Raw genomic sequence first — 12,780 nt, 5'->3', positions numbered from 1 at the left:
ACACATCCACACAGTGGCCCAAAACAAGAAACCTAGGAGCCAAATTTGCCTTCCCAATTTCCTTTAATTCCACATTCATTCCCAGCAAGTCCAGTCAATTTTATCTGCAAAATAAATTTCAAATCTGTCCACCTCTTCTGCCAACTCTCTAGTCCATCACTGTCTAATACACATATAACATGAGCAATCTATATAATTTTAAATTTTCTAGTAGCCACATTAATAAATAATAATTTGTACATGTCAAATTGATAATATTTTGGATAATTTGGTTAAAATATATTATTAACATCAATTTGACATGTACAAATGTAAAAAAATACAAATGAGACATTTTATATTCTTTTTTGTTACTGAGTCTTCAAATTTTCTTATGGGTTTTACACTCGCATAGTACATCTCAATTCACATGAGTCAAATTTCAAGTTTCAAGAACCACATGTACCTACTGTATTGGACAGTGCAGCACTAATCTACATAAGCATCATCTACTGCCTGGAAAACTACAACAGACTCATGTTTAGTATTCTCATTTCTACTCTTGCCCACCCTCACCCCCAAGGACAAATTTTCCATGGACTAGTGAGAACTGAAAACAACATAATTCCCTGCTCCTGTGTTAAACAATAATGGCACTGGGTAGACTTTCCTATTCCTGTGTTCATAATTCTTAGCTCAAGCAAAAGTAACTTAGCTGCTTTCTCCAGGAAATACCTGCTCCTGGAAAAGAACACCAATGCAGCTAAACTGATAAATTATCAAGACTAACAAGCTCATCTAGATTCATTTCAATGTCCTCAACTCACTGTGTCCACCCATCCAAATGCACCAAATCCCAACCGGTTCTCTCTCTTGAAAGATGCACCTTAGAATCACTCGGCATAGGCCTTAAAATATTATAAAGAGCCTTACCTAATTTCCCCATTTTAAGACACTAGTAAGACTGTCAAGGTGGTATTCTCCTTTATTGTACTAAGTCTATTACACTTAGTTTTGCTCGATTAACACTTTTTTTTGGAAGTCTTGTGGAAAGTTAACATTCAACAACAGTAAGAGTGGACTTAAAATGCAAGTGGGATCATACAGCTCACCTGTTAAAAATATATCGGTAGTTTCCAATGCTTTGGAACAAAATCCAAACTGCTTAACATATCTGACAAGGCCAGAATAATCTATCCTCTGTCCAGCTCTCTAAAATCATATTGGATCACTCCCCTCTTCCATTCACTAAGTTTTAGACAAAGTGCCTCCTTCTTTTCTTTAGGTATAACTAACATTTTCCCAACCTTGTCATCTGTTTTTTTGTTTCTTTTTTTTCTTTTTATTTACTTATTTATTGTTTTTTTTTATTGTGGTAACATTGGTTTGTAACATTGGTTTATAACATTGTATAAATTTCAGGTGTACATCATTATACATCTATTTCTGCATGGATTACATCATGTTCTCATGTTCTGCCATCTTTTCATTTACTCTGTTCTACCTGCAACATTCTTCCCTGTCTTAAAATTGTTGATTCATCCTGATTCTTATTAACTAAGTCAATTTTGATCTCCTCAGAGAGGCTTTATTTAAAGTGTTGTTATCTCTTATGCCAATTTTCTCTCCTTCACATCATCCTACTTCCTTCCTTCATATCACTCATCATAACTGCCTTGTCTATATCTTTAATTGTTCACTTTCTGACTCTCCACTAGAATAAACTCCACAAAAATAGAAATCTTATCCATCTCTATATACCTAAATGTCTGACAGATTTATTGGCACACAGTAGGTATTCAATAACAACCTATCACAATAAATGAATAAAAAGAATTCAATGAAAATATTAAAGAAAGAGAAAGAGAGAGAAGGAAAAAAGGAAGGAAGGAAGGAAGGGCCCCCTAAAATATGTGATATAAGCAAGACAAGTGTGATTATCTCCCCTTATACATTAGGACACTGTGTAAGAGTGGGTTAAGGAGAGGGAACCAGGACTCTACAGCTCCTGTATAATGTAGCTGAGACCAGGATCAAGATCTTCTGATTTTCAATCCAGCGCTCATCACAGCATAACACACTGTCTTTCAACCTTCTCTGACTGATGTGGTTCTTTTGAAGCAAACGTGTAAAGCTTCAGATTTAATAATGAAACGAGGCATCTGGAGGAGAAAATGATTCTCTGTGCATTAATTGGTGAGTTCATATCTTTTTGCACATACATGTCCCACTTGCATTTTGATTAGTGACTTCTTCCCTCAATTTAACACTCAAATCCTCTGTAATCAGTGGCATGTTTTATTCTGGAACAGACTCAATGAGTCCCTGAAGCTGGAGAGACAGCACTTCAATCCCTTCACCTTGGCTGCTCTAGTGGTGAACATGCCTGACTGTCAGTCTGATTTCCTAAATCTCCTCCGAGACAGTTACGCAGTTAGAAATACTGTTCGCATATGCTTGGCTTCAGCTCATTGCAAATATAAAAATGCTGGTTGGTTCCAAACACAAGCCTCATTTATTTTCTATTATTATTATTATCATGATTATTAATATTATTATCTTTATCACTCTTTCAAAGTCCCTTTTGGAGAGGTTTTATTTCCTAAGGAAGAGAAATTCCTGAAAATTACACTTGATCAATATATTTAGTGAGGCATAAATAGCAAATTAGCATTTGATTGAAATTCCTATCCTCCTTTATAGTAAATATATTGTAAGAGATTGTTTGTTGTCTAGCCAATCACTAATTTCTCCTTTCTCTCTCGCTTAAAGAACCTCAGTTTTCAAATATTGGGCAGCCTGAGGTGCATGATGGTGGTAGGTGAGATGAAGCATTACTCCCCCACCCAAACCCTATGAAATAAATCTTGAATACTGTGTGCCAAGCCTAGAAATTCTGTGCCTCTTACCATTTAGCTAGGTCATGTCTCTTGACATGGCACGAAAAAATATTGAGAATCTGGATTCTTCTTATTTTTCCAGTCTTTCTCTACCCCTACACTGGGGTCCAGGCACCCTGTCCTAATCACGGTTCTCTAAACGTGGCTTTATATCTATATCCTTGCAAATGTCCTAAACCACAATTCCAGCTACACAACTCCTACTCATTCATCAAAGCCCAACTAAAATGTCACCAAATGTTTACATCTTTGCACAATTTTCTCCATAGCATTAGGTTAGAAGAGGAAATATCATACGTCCTTCAGCAAGACTTATTCTTGGATTCCTGAAGTGCTGTGCAAAAAGCCCAACCATCCAGAGGTGCTCACACGGTGAGAAATCCAAGCCAACGAGAGGCTAAATGTAGTTTTCCTTAGTCTTCTAGTCCTCAGTCCAGACATCAGACATGTGTGTGAACAAGCCTATGCCCTTTCTGAATTCCTGACCCATAGAATCTTTGAGTACAATAAGTTGGTTGTCATTTTATGCCACAAAATTTAGGGTAATTTGTTGCACAGTATTAATATCTGGAACAAAGAATGTGACATGGAATGGTTAGGTGTTCACCAATCCCATTTCTTCTTCTTGAACATAAAGAAAGAAGACATTTACCAGCTCCTTTGCAGTTCATTTGGGTCCCATTTGACTGAGTTTTGGCCAATGGGATATAGAGGGAAGTATGCCACATTGAGGTCTGGGCATCAAACTTCCTGTTCAGTCATCTACTGTCTCTTCCCTTTCTTCAGTGACAGTGGAGGCCACACTACAAAGATGGCAATATCAATAGATTGGAGGATCCTGAATCACTGAGTTGTTACCTGGTAGAGATCTATCTAGGAAAACTGGCTGGTGTCAGACCAATGCATGAATGATAAATAAACCATGATTGAGATAAGCTACTGGGATTTAGGGGGCTGCGTTACGGCAGCTAGCATTTGTTACTCTGACTAATATATGTAACAAATTCATTGTATTTGTATTGCTACATTGTAACACTAATACAAATTCATTGAGTACTTATAATTTGCAAAAAACTTTGCGTAATGCTGTGTTATCCCATTTAAACTCAGATCAACCATATTACTATGCAGGTATGTTTCCTTCCCTATTTACAAAATGCAAATCCGAAGTTGAAAGATAGCCTGACCTACTCAGGGTCACAAAGATATTCCAAAGAAGGGGAATTTCCTTGAAGATGGAGCACTGCGAGGCAAATCTAAAATAAGCTTGTCTTCCAAGAGTTAAATTAGCAAAACCCATTGGAAGAGGTTAGCCATCTATAAATGTACTGTAGATATAAATTTTTGTTAAACAGGTACTCTGAATTTATTCATAAACCACTAATTTTAGTGATAATAGAAGATATGCAAAAATCTCTGGTTTTATTTTCATATTTTTTAGCAAACACACCACTATAGACTGGTTAAAATATATTTTACAGCCATTTTTAAGGGTTAGAAGTAATTTTTGTTATGGTATCTTTCCATATTTTATGACTTTAATTAAATTTCTGATTTCTGTTCCAAACACTGCAACATAAGACAATATAAAGCACATTTTAATCATTAAATTTGTGGATAATTTTGTGATTTTTCAGAGCCTATAACACCAAGGGACTGATATTGGAGGATAATGTGCATAAAATACACTTCAGCAAGTTCCACAAACTCCATCTTCAAGGATCTTTCTTTCTTCCACAACCCAACAGTTAATGCATACAATCAAGTCTCATCAGGGCTGTTCTACAATTGTGATCATCTTTAAAGAGGACTCTTGTCACCTGCATAAGGTAAAACGAAGGACTTTTTAAAACAACTGCATATATCCCACTTTACTGGAGCTTGTACTGAGACAAATAGCATTGATAGAGACATATATGTGCATTTGTGACCACATTAGTGGTTACCAAGTGCAATACTTCGTAAAAATCCTTGGTACTTTCAGCACTATCTTAAACCAAAGATCAAGTGAATTTTAATTCTTTGTGAAAGAATTTATCAAGGTAGTTTCGTATCATTTGTCACTTTTTGTAATATAAATATAACAAAGTAACATTTTTTCTAGCTTTTAATTCTGTGAGGTCCAGTGATTATGTTTCAAACAAATGTCAAATTTGGCAAAATGTCAAATCAATCACTATTTAATTGCAAAAACACCTAACATCTGATTTTATTTTAAAGGTCTAAAAATCCCTTCTACATTCTCATATGGGGAGACAGACAATAGATAAATAAATAAGTATATAATATGTATTTGTCATAATAAACACTATGTAAACATAAACTTGACTAAGACGATGGAGGGTGGCCGAATCGGGAGATGCTGCTTTTATATATGATTCTATAGAGATTCTATGCAGGATGTTATATAAGGTAATGACAGATCAGACCTGACTAAGTCTGCTGTGCAAATTCTTATAGAAAGAATATGGTTAGAGAGGACGGTAAGTAGAAAGATGCCGGAAGTGTAGGCATGTCGGGTGAATTGGAGGAACAGCCAGGAGGGCTATGTGTCTAAATCTGAAGGAGCAGGGAACAGAGTTGTCAGGTAAGTGTTCTTCAACAAATTGCCCAAAAAGCGATGGGTGGGATTTATGTGTTTATAACTGGCCCATGAACAAAGGGAAGTCGGTGAAGTAGAAGGGTTCCTGCTGTGTAAAAACCTTGGGCTGTTTCCTTCTCCTGAGGTAAAGGAAAATGTCCTGAACCAGGTACCCACAGACCTGGAACCTCATTGTGTGACTTCCCGTCAGTGTGTGACCTCAAGTGTCTCACTTCACTTCCAGAGCTTTTGCTCTCAGACTCCAGAATATTTCTCCCTTTGACACTCCATCATTTAACTTACGGGTACTGGAAATACAAAATTCTCAATATCCCTCCTTTTACTAGTTATTCCAAACACTGTTTTCTAAAAGTCATCACTTTGCCAACTGTATTTTTCAGATTCTTTTCTCTAGAAGGCTTATTCAACTCTCCAAAAGTTACTTTTGAAATGTAGGCAAACAGCTTATTTGAGGCAAGTGATCAGCACACCATAAGAGTTTTTAGGATAAAAAACAAAGCATAAAATAATAAAATCTTATTATTAGATTTAATACTTCATATAAATTTATTAATTTATTTAATTACTAATACAAGTTTATAATGAATATAAATCATTTAATAATTAATTTATCAGAAACAAACAACAACAAAAAAATTCTTAGGATTCCACAACTTAAACATCTTCCCCGTAGTACTATTCTTCTAGTCACAATACTAGCCATTTCCCCTGAAGGAGTTTTCAAAGAGAGATGCTTGGCTCCTTATCCTCAGCTACTTTGAGTCAAAGGCTCGGAGCAGCATTTGTGTCGAGTTCTCTGTATGCAGAACTAGTCTGTATCAAAGCCCTTTTGGACCATGGTCTCTCTTGCCAGTCCAGTAGCTTTGACCCTGTGGTGAAAGAGTACTTCCCAGAATGACTTCAAGCTGAACGTCTTTCTCCCAGCATGAGCAACAGAGATCACTGACTAGTGCTGTTTTATAGCTTAACCAACATGCTTCTCAATGAACATTCTTTCTTTCTCTAGTCACCTCTGTTCCCTCGGTCAAAAGTCTCTTCAAATGGTGTACACGTGAGGAAGTCCAGTAAGTGCTGAGAGCATAAAATTTCAGCTCTTGCTGACCAGTGCTGGCAGGCGGTTGGTTCTTTTTCCCTTACCTTAAACTCTTTGTTTTCAGAGAAAACAGCAAGAGCCTCACTACAGAATTCTTCCCACTAACGTTTGATTTAAATTTGCATACAAAGCTAAGGTTATTTTGCTACAAGTCTTTTATTAAGTTCCCTTAGAAATTCCCCCGGTAGCTGGCTTCTTTGCAAATTGGTTCTGACACTGGAAAGGAGTCATATCACTTCCAAAAAGGACAGTGTTTTAACTGGGATTCCCTGGAGAGACTCCTGTGAGAGTGAAGAGTAGAATGACTACGATGAATTCAGGAAATCTGCTTAACATTGAAAAATGAAAAGGTATAAAGTCTTTGTACATTAAATAAATGTGAAATGGTACCTGAATAGATCCTCCACAGTCGACAAAGGCTCTGCAAAGCATGAAGAGAGGAAGCTAACATTTGATAGCTGTTAGGCCTTTGGAGAGAAAGTGTTCCCTGGGGTTGGAAAAACTGGCTTGATAAGGAGCTGTGATCATTAGCGCCTGAGCACTGTGGAACATGCCCAGTGGGTGGAGGTGACACACCACGGGTTCTCAAGCAGTACAATCAGGGCTCAGAAACCAGAGAGAACAGAACAATTTATCATCCAAATTGGACACTTTTGAGAGTAGAAGGGTGTATAATCCAAGTTTGTCCTAAGGAAACCAAAAGCATATACTCACCCTAATTCACTGCATGTTAAATTCACTTAGCAAATACTTATTTTATGAAAACTCATTACTAATCAAATAACCTTTGGACAAATTGTTACTACTATGACATAAAGAAAAGAAAAAGTGAAATGGTTGAACACAGTTGATGAATTTCAACATCCTGTAAAACTCAAAAATTTAATTTCAAGACAGTGATAATCAAAAACAAGGCTAAAATTTAATTTTACCTGATGAGTGAATGATGCAAAATACCAAAAGGAATGTAAAAAAATTCCTTACGGCCTTAGGAGAAGGGTGAGTCCTAGTAACTAAAGAACTCTCTTTCCAAAGTAGCAGGGCATAAATAAAAAATTTGCAAAGAAAGAAGCACAGATAGTTTGATCTACAAAACAAAGGGTAATAAAATTAGAGGGCCTAGGAGAATGGAAGCCCTCGGGGTGGAAAGAAAGATGGAGAAAGGAGCCTGGAACCCTGGACTGAGAATAGGAGGGATTAGCAGAAATTGCTCTGGTGGTCACATGACTTGAGGAATTTGGAAGGAAAGAGATTCTAATATTCAAATATTTTGGATGATTGGATTTACAAGGAAAAAATAATAAAAGTGTGATTGGATCCTTGGAAAAACCAGTCAAGATTTTGGTAAAGGGCCAAAACAGACTATCTAAGACAAGAGTCAGTGACATTTTCTGTAATGAGCAATATAGTCAATGTTTTAGGCTTTGTGAGCCATCCAGTGTCCGTAGCCATCACTCAACCTTGCCACTGTAGCACAAAGAGCCATAGATATATATGGATGTGGCTGTATTTCAAAATTAGAATTTCATATAATTTTTGCATGTCAGAAAATATTATTCTTTTTTCAAGTTTTTTCAACCATTTAAAAATATTAAAACCATTCTTACCCTACAGGACATACAAAACAGATGGTGGACCAAATTTGGCCATAAGTTTGCCAAGCCTTGATCTAAGATATATATAATGATTCACAAACATGAGAAATCAAAACCAACAAAAGAGGACCCATATATTAGAAATATTTGGCAAGTAGCCAGTTATAAAGTAGAAAGGGATTAATTGTATATTCTAATTGTCAGCATTTTCAAGAGTCCATGCAGGCCTTTCTAATTAGTCCTAATTAATACAGTTTGGTAGGACTTTATCTAATTAAAATTACCTGTTTTCTAAGGTCTTGACTATTGGGTCTAATATTATTTTTTAAATCAACTGTACCAACATAATTTACATGCAATTTTAAGTGTACAGTTTGATGAGTTTTGACAAATGTGTACACCCATGCAACCACCTTGGATTATCAGTTTTCATAAAAGAGCCTGCTGGGAATTTGTTTGGGACAGCATTAAATCAATAAATCAATTTGGGGATAATTGACACCTTAACAATATTGAGTGTCTCAGTCCAGAAATATGATAAATCTCTCCATATATTTGTCCTTTTAATTTTTCTTAATAACATTTTCTAATTTTCAGAATATAGATCTTTTAGGTGTTTGTTAAACTTATCATTGTTTACTTTATTTTTGATGCCGTGATATATTGTACTTTTAAAAGATACATTTCCTAATCGTTAGTTCCTACTATACAGAAATATATAGTTTGAATTTCATTGCATTTCTTTATTGTACATTTCTTATTTCATTAATTTTTCCCTTATCTTTATTTTTTCCTTCCTTCCATTATATTTTTGTATATTGACCTTGTTTTTGTGTATTGACCTTATATTCCGTGATCTTGCTAAATTCATTTATCATTTCTACTAAGGTGGGGTTTTCTTGTTGGTGTAAATTTTTTTTAGAATTTTCAATGTAGTTGATCATATAATTTGCAAATACAGTTTGACTTTTTTCCTTTGTAATCTGTATACTTTTTATTTTGTTTCTTGATTTACTCTATTGGTTAGGACATCTGCAACATTTCATTGCATTGGAACATGGACATTCTCAACTTGTTCCTAATCTTAGGGAACAATGTTTTGTCCTTCATTTGTAAGTGCAATGAGGGCTGAAAGTAGTAATGCAATAGTATGTTTTCATTTCCCCCTATAGTAAAGAAACTAACAATATCATGTTATATGTAATATGTAAATATGGTAATATGTAAAACTGAGACTTGAACACATGCCTTTGATTTTACACAACATTCTTTTCACTATTTCTTCATTTCTGAACTTAATTCCACAGAATTCTAATGTACAAGGTAACATTCTACGTTAGTTAGTGATTAACTGACACCATCAGGGCCTTTCCCTCCAGTAGTTTGAGTGTGAGACTTCGGAGACAAACAGCAGCTCAGTATAAAGCAAAAGGATTTTTTGAGGTCATGAGGAAAAGAAGTTATGGAAAACAATAAAAGAAGTTCAGAAAAATCATGGCAGTGCAACTAATCTAAATTAATAAAATTATATATAATTCCAGTGGAAGCCATAAATCTATCCATTCCTGTAGGTGCAGTAGAATCAGGCACAAAAGGTTTTTCTGGCTATATAAGCTGAAGTTGTATTTTGCACTATCTTCCTATTCTAGAAGCCATGTAAATGATTCATGGAAACATGGTTCACGTAAACTGAGCTATGTAAATGTTTTTTTAATTTATTTTATTTTCCTTTGTTTCTTCAAAAATTAACTTTCATCAAGTAAGATATCCAAAATATATTCCCATTCCTTGGTATATAAAGTTAGAAAACTAACACAGAAAATCTAAACTTAGTGATGGTCCTGAAAATCTTCACGTTTGGCTTTGGAAAGTATCTCTATATTTTCTATGTGCTTTTGATAAATCACATACGAAAATTCGCAAATAATATATATGAAGTCTACATTCTGAATACCTGTTACAGGATGACTTTTGCTGAATCTTTTCTTCCTTTTGAAAGTATTTCACTGCTGGCCAACCGTGTTACTTTCTCATAACTCAATGTTGTCCTTTTAAAATTTCCTTTATTTCTGTTTAAGTGCCTTTTACCAAAAAGATGAAACATCGAGAGCACTCCTTGCATGTTTCAAGAGGTTAATAAAAACAACATGTAGAATTATAATGCTAGCTTAAAATAATATGGGTTCAAAAGTACAATTTGCATTAAATAATCTTTAATTCAGATACCCAATGTCAATAAATATAGTGTCCTCTTATACAAACAATATCTTGAGAAAAAACATAATTCTTTGTTTAGAACTTCACCTTTCAAGTTACTCTTGGGCTTTGGCTTCATGTTGCTCCATGAGCATATTTCTATAGCTTCTATAGCTAACATTCTTCAAGATATACTAAAACAATGAGCAGCTTCAGTAGTGCTTGTACTACTCACAGTGGTAATAGCAATAGTAACTATCTTCTTGCAAGAGACTACTGTTTACTAAGTACCTCATTTTTATTAACTCATTTTGTCAGCATAATCTTTTGAAGTAGGTTAAACACAAGGTTTATTTTACAAAGAAGGAAACTGAGGTTTGGCTATATTTGTTACTTGCTTTAGTCTTAACCATTATGGATTCTTAATAATTGTAAAATTTACACATAGATATTAAACACCAAACAGGTAAAAAATATTTAAAACTCCCTACACTCTGAGGTTTTTAAGCATGAGGTTCTACAACCTTATTTGTCCACACATTGAATTCAGTGGAGATAGTAAGATGAACTGTCACAGTATTTATCTTGGAACTTTTAAAAATAATCTGAACAACTGATAACATAATTATTCATCAAAATAAATATTAAAGGCGGCTATAATCTTATTTTTCTGAAACTATTTATAAAGTATCAGGCTCTGATCTTAAGGTAGTATTTTATTGTCTCAAGGGCACTGAAGGGCACTCATGAAAATTCAGATATGGGATCTGCTTCTCTAACACTCACAAACATTCTCAAGAGCATAGCCTAGCCCTCCCTGACCTTGCATAATTATAAATGCATTGCCTTAGTGTTGACACTCTTTACATACTTTGAAGAAAGCATTAAATGCTTTGCAGTTCTGAGGTCAAGATATTGGTCAGCATTAAATTTGACCTTGTAAAGAGAAGATTATACCGGATCAATTTTCTTATCTTCTATGATAAAGGGACAGTCCTCAAAGAAAAAAAATGATAGATTTTCATTAACTGCAGCTGAGTTAGACTTCTAGTTTCATCCTATAATCCAATTAGCAATTAAGTGCAGAGCTTTATGGGTCATCCTTCAGAACCCTTTAGAAGTTCTGCAGAGGTTCCCCTAGAGGCTGCCTAGGAGACTAGGGTCCAAGGACTGAGAGGATGGGTCTCTGGACTGTCCTTCACGGTTTCAAGTGTAGCAGCTCTGCTTTTATCTGTTTTACTTTTTTGGCCATTGAATGTGTTTAGAGAAAGAATATCTCTACCTCAAAATTCAAAATACATCTTTCAAACCATACACTTACAGATGTGTTCTCAGCTGGATGGGACATCAGATTCAAGGGCTCTTAACACTAATGCCCTTAACTGGGGCTATCTAGCAGAGATTACAGCCAGATGAAGGGCCTATATAATTTGATATTTTTGTTAGTAATCTAGATGAAAGAACTAAGATTATAATCTCATGTTTCTAATTGATGCTGATTTAGGTATGGTAATAATCAAATTTAAAAGCAACCTGATAAATTATATGAAGAATCATTTAGAAACACAGTGAAGTTTAATAGGATTAGGATTTAGGACCAAGTGCAAACATATCCAATTAAAATAGAGAAGGAAGATACAGGCAACAACAGGGTAAAAAAAGAAAAGGAAGTCATTGCCTATCCACAAATCTCGGTGTGTAAGAATGGAAAAAAATAGGCTATCAGCAGTTGGCTGTATTAACAGTAATAACATAGGAACAAGTCTTTCACTTTATTTGACATTGGACAGGCCCTAATTAGCGTATGTTTTTTCATAGTCTCATTTGAGAAGTTTATTGAAAAGTTAAATAAGGACTAGCAAAGAACACAAAATACTAAATTATTCCTATGAGGAAAAGTTAAAGTAAATTGAAGTATTTACCTTGAAAAAGAAATGACCATAGGGAAAGATTATTGTCCTCTAAGGCTACGAATAATTACAATAAATTGCTCTCCTAGCCTACAGAAGACTGCTAGATACGAGGGATATATAAAAATAATGGCAAGATAAATCGATTTGCTATAAGTAAGCCATTTTGATAATAAGGAAATTTTTAAATACTGAAACATTCAAATAGGAAAGATTATAAGACTTTTTTCATCCCTAGATAGCTTTTACAGGAAAAAATGCATTCCCTATCCTGGTTCACCTATGCTATTTCACTGGTTTATGTTCTCAAATATCCACACAGGGATACTGGAAATGTAGGGGTTGCACTCTGGTAAGTCTATTTCCTGAAGTTCACGTGTCTTCTTCACACTTTCAGTGTTTCTCTCCTGGTTCTACCTATCTTCTCGGCTTTGGGTTATTACCAGTCCACTAGTTCACACATTGACACAGATAAGGTATACAAGTCTTTGTCAGAAGAAGAAAA

General features: G+C 35.0%; 1 long non-coding RNA gene across 1 annotated transcript in view; it reads left to right on the top strand.

Moving 5' to 3' along the window:
- Positions 1-5,605, top strand: part of LOC147916835 (uncharacterized) — a 96,717-nt gene extending 91,112 nt beyond the window's left edge. Inside the window, exons 2-3 of the long non-coding RNA XR_015552466.1 lie at positions 3,149-3,251; positions 4,517-5,605. This is a non-coding gene — a long non-coding RNA (uncharacterized LOC147916835). The remainder of the gene's footprint in view (positions 1-3,148; positions 3,252-4,516) is intronic.
- The last annotated feature ends 7,175 nt before the right edge of the window (positions 5,606-12,780 follow it).

This window comes from Ceratotherium simum, chromosome 6 (genome assembly GCF_057802395.1).
Source record: "Ceratotherium simum simum isolate JZ-2026a chromosome 6, ASM5780239v1, whole genome shotgun sequence".
In the NCBI taxonomy this organism is placed as follows: domain Eukaryota; kingdom Metazoa; phylum Chordata; class Mammalia; order Perissodactyla; family Rhinocerotidae; genus Ceratotherium; species Ceratotherium simum.
This window is presented reverse-complemented; position numbering and strand designations above follow the sequence as displayed.